Below are 14,175 nucleotides of genomic sequence, written 5' to 3' on the forward strand. Positions count from 1 at the left end.
GTGACCTGCGTTAGTAGAGGGCAGGAGACCATTATTGGGGAGGCACCAGTGGGGATGACACATCGGACAGGAAGTCTGCCACCCGCAGACTTTTCCTCCCCAAGTTCCCAAGAGCCTGAGAGGGGGGTTATTTCATATTTACCTGGATCTGCTCCCAAAGCTTCAGGGTCTTTCTGCTCCAGGAGACATGAGAGACCTCCAAACAAGGCCCACTGTCAAGGAAAAGTACCCATTGCTTTCATGACTCTTCCCATTCTTCTGGCAATAGGGAGACTCCAGGTATGATGGCCCCATAAGACAGAAGGCTATCAGATGCCTGCCTCAGTGAACATTGTCTGTCTAGCCCCTTTTGTCAAAGGCTACAGGGATGAGCTCTCCTGCTCTGCAGGTCACAGTTGTTCTGAAGACACATCAGTCCTTACCCATGACATCTCCCCATTCTCCTGGGTTTGGGTGAGATTTTGCTCACCCAACCTGGAAAGCTCCAAACTGAGAGGGACCAGATATCTACAGAGAAAAAAGGAGAAATGTGGAGCTGAAGAACATTGCAAGAATGCCTTTTCTGCAGGAAAACCCCCTTTCTGCAGCTGGGTGTCCTCTCCGGAAGGGAGGGAGGGATGCTCCAGACAACAGGAACCTGCTCTCAAATCTTAAGATGGCCTATGTTCTCTTGTTTGGATAATGAGCTGGCAAAAGCGTACCAGATTTTCTCCCATGGCTTAAAATTGTAATGTAATCAATAAAGAGAAGAGCTAGCTTTTATCAGGAAAGTTCTCAATAAAAGCAGAATATCTCTATTAAAAGCTTTTTTTAAAAGATTTTTTTTAATTTATTTATTTGAGACAGAGAGAATGAGAGAGAGAGAGAGAAAGCACATGAGAGGGGGGAGGGTCAGAGGGAGAAGCAGACTCTCCGCCAAGCAGGGAGCCTGATGTGGGACTCGATCCAGGGACTCCTGGATCATGACCTGAGCCGAAGGCAGTCGCTTAACCAACAGAGCCACCCAGGCGCCCTCTATTAAAAGCTTTTAAAAGAAAGTTTTATTTTTCAGCAATCTGTCCTTTAAAAATATATAATTGTCCATCTTTATGCTGCTGAGCCTTTGTGCTGTCTAGCGGTGGGCTAGTGGCTCTTAATCTGATGTTCCTGGATCATTTCTGAAAGTTTTGAATCTCTCAATTTATCTGCAAAACCTTCTACCTTTGTGTGTTTGTGTATCTGGGCTGGGGTGGTGGGGGGGATAAAGTGTCTGTACCTTATAGTAAGATCCCGAAGAGCAGGTAATAATCAAGAGCCATCCAATTTCATATCTGTCTCTTGCTTCGCTGTCAGGACTTACTATTAAATCCTTGGTTCATGGTTGGAAGGTCCCAGTGGCAACATTTCCTCCCTGCCTCTGATCCTGCTGTTCACCCCCATCTTTGTCACACAACCTTGTTCCTTCTCAGACATTGCTTTGACTTAACCACTTTCCTTTCTTTCTCCCGCTGATTAAAAGCTTACGCAGAACAGGTACTTGCCCACACTTCTTTTTTTTTCTTTAAATTTTTTTATTGTTATGTTAATCACCATACATTACATCATTTGTTTTTGATGTAGTGTTCCATGATTCATTGTTTGTGCCTAACACCCAGTGCTCCACGCAGACTGTGCCCTCTTTAATACCCATCACCAGGCTAACCCATCCCCCCACCCCCTTCCCCTCTAGAACCCTCAGTTTGTTTTTCAGAGTCCATCGTCTCTCATGGTTCGTCTCCCCCTCCGATTTACTCCCCTTCATTCTTCCCCTCCTGCTATCTTCTTCTTTTTTTTTCTTAACATATATTGCATTATTTGTTTCAGAGGTACAGATCTGTGATTCAACAGTCTTGCACAATTCACAGCACTCACCATAGCACATACCCTCCCCAATGTCTATCACCCAGCCGCCCCATCCCTCCCACCCCACCCCCACTCCAGCAACCCTCAGTTTGTTTCCTGAGATTAAGAATTCCTCATATCAGTGAGGTCATATGATACATGTCTTTCTTTGATTGACTTATTTCACTCAGCATAACATCCTCCAGTTCCATCCACGTCATTGCAAATGGCAAGATCTCATTCCTTTTGATGGCTGCATAATATTCCATTGTGTATATATACCACCTTTTCTTTATCTATTCATCTGTCGATGGACATCTTGGCTCTTTCCACAGTTTGGCTACTGTGGACATATAAACATCGGGGTGCACGTACCCCTTCGGATCCCTACATTTGTATCTTTGTGGTAAATAGCCAGTAGTGCAATTGCTGGATTGTATGGTAGCTCTATTTTCAAGTTTTTGACGAACCTCCATACTGTTTTCCAGAGTGGTTGCACCAGCTTGCATTCCCACCAACAGTTAGGAGGATTCCCCTTTCTCCGCATCCCCGCCAACATCTGTCATTCCCTGACTTGTTAATTTTAGCCATTCTGACTGGTGTGAGGTGGTATCTCATTGAGGTTTTGATTTGGATTTCCCTCATGCCGAGCGATGTTGAGCACTTTCTCATGTGTCTGATGGCCATTTGGATGTCTTCTTTGGAAAAACGTCTGTTCATGTCTTCTGCCCATTTCTTGATTGGATTATTTGCTCTTTGGGTGTTGAGTTTGATAATTTCCTTATAGATTTTGGATACTAGCCCTTTATCTGATATGTCATTTGCAAATATTTTCTCCCATTCTGTTGGTTGTCTTTTGGTTTTGTGGACTGTTTCTTTTGCTGTGCAAAAGCTTTTTATCTTGATGAAATCCCAATAGTTCATTTTTGCCCTTGCTTCCCTTGCCTTTGGCGATGTGTCTAGGAAGAAGTTGCTGCAGCTGAGGTTGAAGAGGTTGCTGCCTGTGTTCTCCTTTAGGATTTTGATGGACTCCTGTCTCACATTGAGGTCTTTCAACCATTTGGAGTCTATTTTTGTGTGTGGTGTAAGGAAATGGTCCAGTTTCATTCTTCTGCATGTGGCTGTCCAATTTTCCCAACACCATTTGTGGAAGAGACTGTCTTTTTTCCATTGGACATTCTTTCCTGCTTTGTGAAAGATGAGTTGACCATAGAGTTGAGGGTCCATTTCTGGGCTCTCTATTCTGTTCCATTGATCTATGTGTCTCTTTTTGTGCCACTACCATACTGTCTTGATGATGACAGCTTTGTAATAGAGCTGGAAATCTGGAATTGTGATGCCGCCAGCTTTGCTTTTCTTTGTCAACATTCCTCTGGGTGTTCGGGGTATCTTCTGGTTCCATACAAATTTTAGGATTATTTGTTCCATTTCTTTGAAAAAAGTGGATGGTATTTTGATGGGGATTGCAATGAACGTGTAGATTGCTGTATTGAGAGGATCATATGATTCTTGTTCTTTCTTTTGTTAATATATTGTATGACGTTGATTGATTCGCAAATCAGTGGATGTTGAACCAATCTTGCAGCCCAGGGATAAATCCCACTTGGTCATGGTGAATAATCCTTTTAATGTACTGTTGGATCCTATTGGCTAGTATTTTGGTGAGAATTTTTGCATCCATGTTCATCAAGGATAGTGGTCTGTAATTCTCCTTTTTGATGGGGTCTTTGTCTGGTTTGGGGATCAAGGTAATGGTGGCCTCATAAAATGCGTTTGGAAGTTTTCCTTCCATTTCTATTTTTTGGAACAGTTTCAGGAGAATAGGTATTAATTCTTCTTTAAGTGTCTGATAGAATTCCCCTGGGAAGCCATCTGGCCCTGGGCTTTTGCTTGTTGAGAGATTTTTGATGACTGCTTCAATTTCCTTAGTGGTTATAGGTCTGTTCAGGTTTTCTATTTCTTCCTGGTTCAATTTTGGTAGTTGATACATCTCTAGGAGTGCATCCATTTCTTCCAGGTTATCTAATTTGCTGGCATTGAGTTGCTCATAATATGTTCTTATAATTGTTTGTATTTCTTTGGTGTTGGTTGTGATCTCTCCTCTTTCATTCATGATTTTGTTGATTTGGGTCATTTCTCTTTTCTTTTTGATGAGTCTGGCCAGGGGTTTATCAATCTTGTTAATTCTTTCCAAGAACCAGCTCCTAGTTTTGTTGATCTGTTCTACTGTTCTTTTGGTTTCTATTTCATTGATTTCTGCTCTGATCTCTATTATTTCTCCTCTTCTGCTGGGTTTAGGCTTTATTTGCTGTTTTTTCTCTAGCTCCTTTAGGTGTAGGGTTAGGTTGTGTATTTGAGACCTTTCTTGTTTCTTGAGAAAGGCTTGTATTGCTATATACTTTCCTCTCAGGACTGCCTTTGCTGCATCCCAAAGATTTTGAACAGTTGTGTTTTCATTTTCATTGGTTTCCATGAATTTTTTTAATTCTTCTTTAATTTCCTGGTTGACCCATTCATTCTTTAGTAGGATGCTCTTTAGCCTCCATGTATTTGAGTTCTTTCCGACTTTCCTCTTGTGGTTGAGTTCTAGTTTCAAAGCATTGTGGTCTGAAAATATGCAGGGAATAATTCCAATCTTTTGGTGCTGGTTGAGACCTGATTTGTGACCTAAGATGTGATCTATTCTGGAGAATGTTCCATGGGCACTAGAGAAGAATGTGTATTCTGTTGCTTTGGGATGGAATGTTCTGAATATGTCTGTGAAGTCCATTTGGTCCAGTGTGTCATTTTAAGTCTTTATTTCCTTGTTGGTCTTTTGCTTAGATGATCTGTCCATTTCAGTCAGGGGGGTGTTAAAGTCCCCCACTATTATTGTATTGTTGTCAATGTGTTTCTTTGCTTTTGTTATTAGTTGCCTTATATAACTGGCTGCTCCCCTGTTAGGGGCATAGATATTACAACTGTTAGATCTTCTTGTTGGATAGACCCTTTAAGTAGGATATAGTGTCCTTCCTCATCTCTTATTACAGTCTTTGTTTTAAAATTGAATTTGTCTGATATAAGGATTGCCACCTCAGCTTTCTTTTGGTGTCCATTAGCATGGTAAATGGTTTTCCACCCCCTCACTTTCAATCTGGGAGTTTCTTTGGGTCTAAAATGAGTCTCTTGCAGACAGCATATCGATGGGTCTTGTTTTTTAATCCAATCTGATAGCCTGTGTCTTTTGATTGGGGCATTTAGCCCATTTCCATTCAGGGTAACTATTGAAAGATATGAATTTAGTGCCATTGTATTGCCTGCAAGGTGACAGTTACTATATATTGTCTGTGTTCCTTTCGGGTCTATGTTGCTTTTAGGCTCTCTCTTTGCTTAGAGGACCCCTTTCAATATTTCTTGTAGGGCTGGTTTTGTGTTTGCAAATTCCTTTAGTTTTTGTTTGTTCTGGAAGCTTTTTATCTCTCCTTCTATTTTCAATGACAGCCTAGCTGGATATAGTATTCTTGGCTGCATATTTTTCTCGTTAATGCTCTGAAGATATCATGCCAGTCTTTTCTGGACTGCCAGGTCTCTGTGGATAGGTCTGTTGCCAATCTAATATTTCTACCATTGTAGGTTACATATCTCTCCTCCCGAGCTGCTTTCAAGATTTTCTCTTTGTCTCTGAGACTCGTAAGTTTTACTATTAGATGTCTGGGTGTTGACCTATTTTTATTGATTTTGAGAGGGGTTCTCTGTGTCTCCTGGATTTTGATGCCTGTTTCCTTCCCCACATTAGGGAAGTTCTCTGCTATAATTTGCTCCAATATAGCTTCTGCCCCTCTCTCTCTTTCTTTTCTTCTGGGATCCCAATTATTCTAATGTTGTTTTGTCTTATCGTATTGCTTATCTCTCGAATTCTGCCCTCATGATCCAGTAGTTGTTTATCTCTCTTTTTCTCAGCTTCTTTATTTTCCATCATTTGGTCTTCTATATCACTAATTCTCTCTTCTGCCTCATTTATCCTAGCAGTTAGTGCCCCCAGTTTTGATTGCACCTCATTAATAGCCTTTTTGATTTCGACTTGGTTAGATTTTAGTTCTTTTATTTCTCCAGGATGGGTTTCTCTAATAACTTGCATGCTTTTTTCAAGCCCAGCTAGTATCTTTAAAATCATGATTCTGAACTCTAGGTCTGACATCATACTAATGTCCGTATTGAGTAGGTCCCTGGCAGACGGTACTACCTCTTGTTCTTTTTGCTGAGGTGATTTTTTTCGTCTTGTCATTTTGTCTAGAGGAGGATAGATGAATGAGAGAACAAAATGCTAACAGGTTAACCACATCCCCAGCAAATATACTCTAAACAAATCAGAAAAGACCTGAAACCAGGGGAAGAGAAAGGGAAAGAAAGAGAAAAAAAAGAATAAAAAAAAGCTGAAAACAAAAACAGAACAAAACAAAAAAAAGAATATGATCAAATATGTTCAAGCTAATGCATAGATCAGTGCCACACACTAGATTTTGGGTGTTTTTTGGTCTGTTAGAAGAAAGTGCCTCCCAAAATTTTAAAGAAAGAAAGACTTATATATGTACAAAATAAGGGTTGATACAATGAAGGGATGGAAGATGCGTGTAAAGATGAAAATTATAAAAGATTTTATAAAAGGAATTGATAAGATAAGAAGTTGTTTGAAAAAAAAAAGGAGATTTAAAAAAAAAAGAAAAAAAGGGAGAGAATGTGATCAGGCAGGAGACTAGAACAAAGCCATACACTAGTGATTTAGGGTATATTTTGAACTGTTAGAAGAAACTATATCTCAAAATTTTAAAGAGAGAACAACTTATATATATATACGCCAAAAATAAGGGTAAGTACTATGAAGGGATAGAATATGACTCTAAAAATGAAAAATAAAAGTTTTTTTAAAAAAGGGATTGATAAGATGTTGGTTGAAAAAGGGAAAAAGAAAAATTCAAAAAAAAGATAGTTAAAAAAAATTAACTTTGAAAGACTAAAGACTCATGGTAAAAAAGCCATGAATTCTATGTGCAGTATTCCCCTAGTGCTGGAGTTCTGCCATTCCCATTGATCAGCAAACTTGGTCTTGGCTGGCTGTTCGTGCTGATCTTCTGGGGGAGGGGCCTGTTGCCGTGGTTCCCAAATGTCTTTGCCGGAGGCCGAATTGCTCCGCCCTTGCTGGTCCGGGGTAAGTAATCTCCTCGGGTTTGCTCTCGGGAGCTTTTGTTCCCTGCAAGCTTTCCGTACAGCTTTGGAGAACGAGAGTGAAATTGGAGGCCTCCCAATCTCCGCCCCGGAAGAGCCGAGAACTCGGGGCCCCGCTCCTCAGTGTGCCCCCAGAGAAAAGCAGTCAATCACTCCCATCTCCCTGGTCTCCGGCCGCACTCTGTGCTCACCCAGCCTGTGACCAAGCGTTTCTATCTCTGGCACCCGACTCAGTGTGGAGTCTCCAAACCCAGCAGATCCCCATGGTGCGCTCCCGCGCCGCTCCTCCCAGAGGAAGAAGGGGGAATCTCCCCGGATCTGCCACTTGTTGGGTCCCTGCTGGAGGAGCAGTGGCCTGACAGTGTCACTGATCACAGTTTATGGCAACCCCGAGCTGAGAGCCCATGCCTCAGCTCCATCTCTGCAGCCAGCTTCCCCGCTCCAATACCTGAGAGCTCTGCAGCACTCAGGCATTCCTGGTCCTTCTGTGACCCCAAGGGTCCCGAGACCACACTGTCCCGTGAGGGTTCTACCCCCCCGCTTAGCCACTGGAGCGACTTCCCTCAGTGGAGCTGACTTCTAAAAGTTCTGATTTTGTGCTCCACTGCTCTATCACTTGCCAGAAGCGTCCGACGGAGGCCCCCTCCTCCACTGTCTATCCTCCCAAATATCGCCTCGGATTCACTTCTCCGCACGTCCACCTTCCAGAAGGTGGTCGCTTCTCTGTTCAGAGAGTTGTTGCCATTCCCTTCTTCAATCTCCTGTTGAGTTTGTAGGTGTTCAGAATGGTTTGATTCCTATCCAGCTGAATTCCTGAGACCCGACGAAATCCAGGTCTCCTACTCTTCCGCCATCTTGCTCTGCCAAAAATTTTATTTATTTTTAAATTTTATTTTATTATGTTATGTTAGTCACCATACAGTACATCATTAGTTTTTGATGTAGTGATCCACGATTCATTGTTTTCATATAACACCCAGTGCTCTATGCAGTACATGCCCTCCTCAATACTCATCACCGGGCTAACCCATCCCCCCACGCGCCTCCCCTCTAAAACCCTCAGTTTGTTTCTCAGAGTCCATAGTCTTTCATGGTTCATCTCTCCCTCTGATTCCCCCCCTTCATTTTCCCCTTCCTTTTCCTAATGTCTTCCATGCTCTTCCTTATGTTCCACAAATAAGTGAAACCATATGATACTTGTCTTTCTCTGCTTGACTTATTTCACTTAGCATAATCTCCTCCAGTCCCATTCATGTTGATGTAAAAGTTGGGTATTCATCCTTTCTGATGGCTGAGTAATATTCCATTGTATATACGGACCACATCAAAATCCTAGAGGAGAACATAGGCAGTAACCTCTTTGACATCGGCCACAGCAACTTCTTTCAAGATACATCTCCAAAGGCTAGTGAAACAAAAGCAAAAATGAACTTTTGGGACTTTATCAAGATAAACAGCTTTTGCACAGCAAAGAAAAGAGTCAACAAAACAAAGAGGCAACCCATAGAATGGGAGAAGATATTTGCAAATGACACTACAGATAAAGGGCTGATATCCAAGATCTGTAAAGAACTTCTCAAACTCAACACCCAAAAAACAAATAATCAAGTCAAGAAATGGGCAGAAGACATGAACAGCACTTCTCTAAAGACATACAAATGGCTAACAGACACCTGAAAAAATGTTCATCATCATTAGCCATCAGGGAAATTCAAATCAAAACCACACCGAGATACCGCCTTACACAGTTAGAATGGCAAAAATTGACAAGGCAAGAAACAACAAATGTTGGAGAGGTTGTGGAGAAGGGAGGACCCTCTTACACTGTTGGTGGGAATGCAAGTTGGTCCAGCCACTTTGGAAAACAGTGTGGAGGTGCCTCAGGAAATTAAAAATAGAGGTACCCTATGACCCAGCAATTGCACTACTGGGTATTTACCCCAAAGACACAGATGCAGTGAAAAGAAGGGCCATATGCACCCCAATGTTCATAGCAGCAATGTCTGCAATAGCCAAACTGTGGAAAGAGCCAAGATGCCCTTCAACAGATGAATGGATATTCTGTAAAAATTTTAGAGTAAGTATATTGAATTGCTCAAACTGTCCAAATGGGATTTTTATTGGGATTTTACAGAATTTATAGATTAATTGGAGAGAGGCAGGGTGGCGAGTCCTCCCACATCCTCATTCATCTTAGGTGTCTGGCCTGTTTGGTAGCTAGAGCAAGTCAGCTTACTCTTACTACCTGCCTTGGTAGCTTTTGACCTGGCAAATGATTCTCCCCTTTACTCCTCTTGGGCGAGACCACCTGAAACATCTGCAGTGGTTGCTCACTGTCTTACCTCAGAGCCAAACCAACTCTCCAGCACTCTGGCATCTAATCACAGGAAATGTGGTCACCTTCGCTGTTCCATAGGGCATCATACTGGTCCACAGAGGCCCATCAGCTGGCCACAGAGGCAATGAGGAGTGGTCCCTGACACCATGTGGAAAACAACTGGGAGCCAGAGTTCACAAACCTGGAGCATTACAGGAGAGAGACAGAATAGGAAACAGTGTCATGGAGACACATTTGGGCTTGAGATAAGTGTGGAAACCTTCATCTCAACCAGCAATTCCCAAACCGAGGTCAATGTCCCCAGGGGGTAATGAGAACATTTCAGCGAGGATCCAGAGGACCCGGTCCTCCAGATGTCAGTTAGCTACTTGATGTGGTGGGCTGTTACAGGCTAGCTCCTTGGTGCTACTGCTGTTATGTATGGTGACAGGAAGGAGGATATTGAAGGCACTGGCAAGACTGCCATGTGAAATCTATGGACATCCAGGACTCCAGATGGTTGTATAGAAGAACGATGTCCAAAGTTCCTTCGAACAGGCCGAAGAGTGATCCTTCTGGGTGCAAAGTCAGGACTGTGAGATGTTGCATATTAAGAGCTGACTGTTGACCTAGCCTAACCCTCTTGGGTAGGTGGAAAGATGGACAGCACGGGCCTCCTCTGGTGGCTCCTTTGTCTCCGTCATGTCCAGGGTCACATTCTGTCATAGCCCTCAGCCCTGGGGTCCAGAATGACATGGGGGACATGGAAGAGCTTCACCATAGGTCTAAAGAGGCTCTCCCACAATCCTCTATCACAAGCATGTCACTCTGGGGAGCACGGCAGCATCTCTTGGAGGAGCATCCTTCAACCTCTCTCTGGCCACAGAACATTCTGGGAACTACTCCTGTGAGTTGGCAGTGGCCCCAGGACCCAGTGCCATGAGGCAGTTATTGGAGGATCAAGAGGATGTGACCACTGGTTGACCTGTGGGGAGTGGCGGTGGGGAGGTGATGGCTCTTCTGGGCCACATCCACTGCAGCAATGAAAGCCAAGGTTCTCAGGTCCATCCCAGCACCTGGTGTGGGACCCTGACATCCATGCTGAGCCCAGTCCTGGGGCAGGACACGTATGATGTTGGGCAATCATTGCTGATCCGGGGAAGACTGACAAATCCCAAGAATGGAAAGACCTGAGACAGAGAGGGAGATCAGAAAGGCAAGAGGCTAGTAAGTGTCTGGTAAAAATAACCTGGAAGCAAATGTGGTTTAGCCTTATTTAGGTGGAGACGCCACTTAAACAGATAGACTGACAACTTAGCCCTGTGTTGGTCAGCCTTAAAACCTGAACAACAGTTCAGACCTGCATCTCTGCCCCTTCCTTCCCTGCATCTTCCAAGCAGAGCTACCATTAGAGTTAGAAGTGTTTGTGACTCTGGAAGGCATGGGTCGGGCATTGTGGCAGAGACAATGAAGGGGACAGTGTCCTAGGACTTTTGTCCTAGCTCTGGAAGGGGCAGAAGCCCAATAACCCTATAGAGCAGCTACTCCTACCAGTGGGCCCAGCGTTCCTCCAGCTGGAGCCTCTCTCTAAAGGACAGCGTATCATAGTGAGAACTTCTCTGCCTGTCAGGGGTTGGGTGAGAATATGTTCCAGCAACCCACCTCTGCCATGGCTCAAATTCCCTTCGTGACTAAGCGACACTCCTGTTTGCTGCAGAGGAGCGCCCTGCACACCAGTTCACTGTCTCCAGAAATTCGGTGCTACTAGGCCCTGTGGAGAATGCAGATCCCCCACCCTATTCCTGTGCTGGCCACTACAGCCTGTAGCAAGGGAGTAGGGAAATTCCCGCTGAGACAATCCATCCACAAGGTCTGTGGTCACTAGTCAGCCCAACACTGACACCATCTGAATAAAAACAGGAACAAACCATAGCAGCCAATGGGCTGAGCTCAGAGCGGTCTGGCTGGTGATCACTCATGAGCCCTGGCCATTAGCCCTCCGCCCAGACAGTTGGGCTGTTCTAGAGGGATGAATGCCATGGCTTGGACAATGGGAAGGCGTGGGGTGGTTAATCATGAGTGGACCCTTACAGGATCAGGATGTGTGGGGGACATTTGAGTTTGCCTGGGAGAGCCTCAGGTGGTCCTCACTGTCTTCCATGTCCTGGTTCATAAGGCACTGGCACCACTGGCAATCAGGGCCCTAGCTTGGGAACGAGCCCTAGCAACTGACCCTTTAGTAGATACAACAGATTGGATGCCTAGAAAGAGTGGTTATCATGGTACCTGGGTGGGGTGACTTATTGTTAAGGCTGCCACCCGCCCTTGAAATAAGATGACCTGGTTAATGTGGTAAGAGCATGTTCTGTGTGTTCTAAACAGCACCCAAGGCAACTGCCAGAGGAGTCTGGGCCATCCACCAGAGTTCCCAAACTGTGAGGAATTGGCAAATTGATTATATCAGCCCCCTCCCTCTGAATGAGTGTTGTAAATATGCCTTGGTTTGTGAGGACAACAGTTCTGGCCTCACCCAAGCTTTCCCATCTCCATGCCACCATCATCAGGGGATTAGAGAGCTGAGCACCACGTATGGATGCCCTTGTCCAATAGACAGAGATGGGGGTGCATTTCAAAGGTCATGATGTGCAAGCCCGGGCAAACGAACTTGACTCTGAATGGAGGATCCATCTCACCTATAATCCACAAGCAGCAGGATTAATGGAAAGGAAGAATGGAATATTAATGCAGCAGATTAAATTACCAACAGGTAAAACCACCTTGGCGGGATGGACTACAGTACTGTCCAGGCTTTGATACATTTGAATGATCAACCAGAAGGACCGGCTGCCCCCCATGCCAGACTGGGGACCCCTGCTGAGGCACCCAACACCATAAAGGTGTGGAAAGCACAGGAAACAGCCGTTACCCCCACTCCCACCTATGGATCAGTGTGCCATGCTGGTGAGAATACCAAGCCTCATCACACCTGGAAAAGGAGTCGCCTACTGAAATTTACAGCCAGACATCCTGCTGGGATGGGTGAGTTACTGCCCACTCTTGGGTGAGGGGGAACCACTCAGTCTTCTTGGGATCCCATTGTCCTGTTGCAAGCCAGACCTGTTGAAATGTACCATACCTAGAATGGAGCATGCACCATTGGAAGAGAGGAGAAGGTGGGGGTCTTGGTCTGGCATATCCTACACCCAGTCCTCCTCATGCCTGACAGTGCTACCTCTTCTAGGCAACATGCATGGTATATACAACCAGATCAAGTTCCTAAAACTGCCAACCTCCCTCTCCTCAAGGCCAGTAGTGGGGGAGTGTTCTGTTTACCACTGATTCGATCATTTGTCCACCATCTTTGTTCCCTCCATTGACCTGGAGAACATTATAGAACACATAGAAGCCCTTCTTAAATTCACCCAGCAAGCCTTAAATGATAACCAACAAACCCTGTCCTTACTGAACACTGAAATGACTCTAATGAGAAAGGCTGTCTTCCAGAATAAGATGCCCTTGGACAATATTACTGCTTTGCAGGGAGGCACCTTTGCCATCATCCAAGCAGAATGTTGTGTCTTTATACCTGATGAGTGAGCTAATGTTTCATATTTATTGAATGGCATGAGGATACAAATGAACACCCTGAGTGACCCAACCCCCAGCCTAGGGGACACGACAAATCAGTAGTTCAGATCATGGGGCTCTTGGTGGAGAAAGTTGTCACTGATTTTGGCAATTGTCTTCATCAGCATTTTCTCTTGTGTATGTTTGTGTTGTTGCTGAGGCATCTGCCTCCAGTGGAACCAGGGAGCCACCAAAGGTGCCACCTCCAGGCCAGTGAAACCCCCTGCTGACGGCTCAGGGCACCTTGCAGAAGGAGGGGTGGTGTGAGATTAAAAACGCTGGTCACTTATTGAAGAGACTGTCTTTTTTCCATTGCATGCTTTTTCCTGCTTTGTCAAAGATTATTTGACCCTAGAGTTGAGGGTCCATATCTGGGCTCTCTATTCTGTTCCATTGGTCTAGATGTCTGTTTTTGTGCCAGTACCGTGCTGTCTTGGTGATCACAGCTTTGTAATATAGCTTGAAATCGGGCAACGTGATGCCCCCAGCTTTGTTTTTCTTTTTCAACATTTCCCTGGTGATTCGGGGTCTTTTCTGATTCCATACAAATTTTAGGATTGTTTGTTCCAGCACTTTGAAAAATGTCATTGGAATTTTGATCAGGATGGCATTGAAGGTATAGATTGCTCTGGGTAGCATAGACATTTTAACAATGTTTATTCTTCCGATCCATGAGCATGGAATATTTTTCCATCTTTTTGTGTCTTCTTCAATTTCTTTCATGAATGTTCTGTAGTCCCTAGAGTATAGATCCTTTATCTCTTTGGTTAGGTTTATTCCGAGGTACCTTATGGTTTTTGGTGCTATTGTAAATGGAATCGTTTCTCTAATTTCTCTTTGTACAGTTGCATTGTTAGTGTATAAGAACGTAACTGATTTCTGTGCATTGATTTTGTATCCTGCCACATTACTGAATTGCTGTATGAGTTCTAGTAATTTGGGGGTGGAGTCTTTTGGGTTTTCCACATAAAGTATCATGTCGTCTGCGAAAAGAGAGAGTTTGACTTCTTCTTTGCCAATTTGAATACCTTTTATTTCTTTTTGTTGTCTGATTGCTGTTGCTAGGACTTCTAGTGCTATGTTGAACAATAGGGGCGGGAGTGGGCATCCTTGACGTGTTCTTGATCTTAAGGGAAAGGCTCTCAGCTTTTCCCCATTGAGGATGATAT

General features: G+C 44.1%; 1 long non-coding RNA gene across 2 annotated transcripts in view; it reads right to left on the reverse strand.

The window, feature by feature from the left end:
• Positions 1-14,175, reverse strand: part of LOC141371698 (uncharacterized) — a 31,424-nt gene that overhangs the window by 7,422 nt on the left and 9,827 nt on the right. For both annotated transcript variants that reach the window (XR_012376853.1, XR_012376854.1), the window contains exon 3: positions 143-507. This is a non-coding gene — a long non-coding RNA (uncharacterized lncRNA). The remainder of the gene's footprint in view (positions 1-142; positions 508-14,175) is intronic.

This window comes from Callorhinus ursinus, unplaced genomic scaffold (genome assembly GCF_003265705.2).
Source record: "Callorhinus ursinus isolate GAN/ISIS: 27379988/994484 unplaced genomic scaffold, GSC_fseal_2.0 scaffold88, whole genome shotgun sequence".
In the NCBI taxonomy this organism is placed as follows: Eukaryota; Metazoa; Chordata; class Mammalia; order Carnivora; family Otariidae; genus Callorhinus; species Callorhinus ursinus.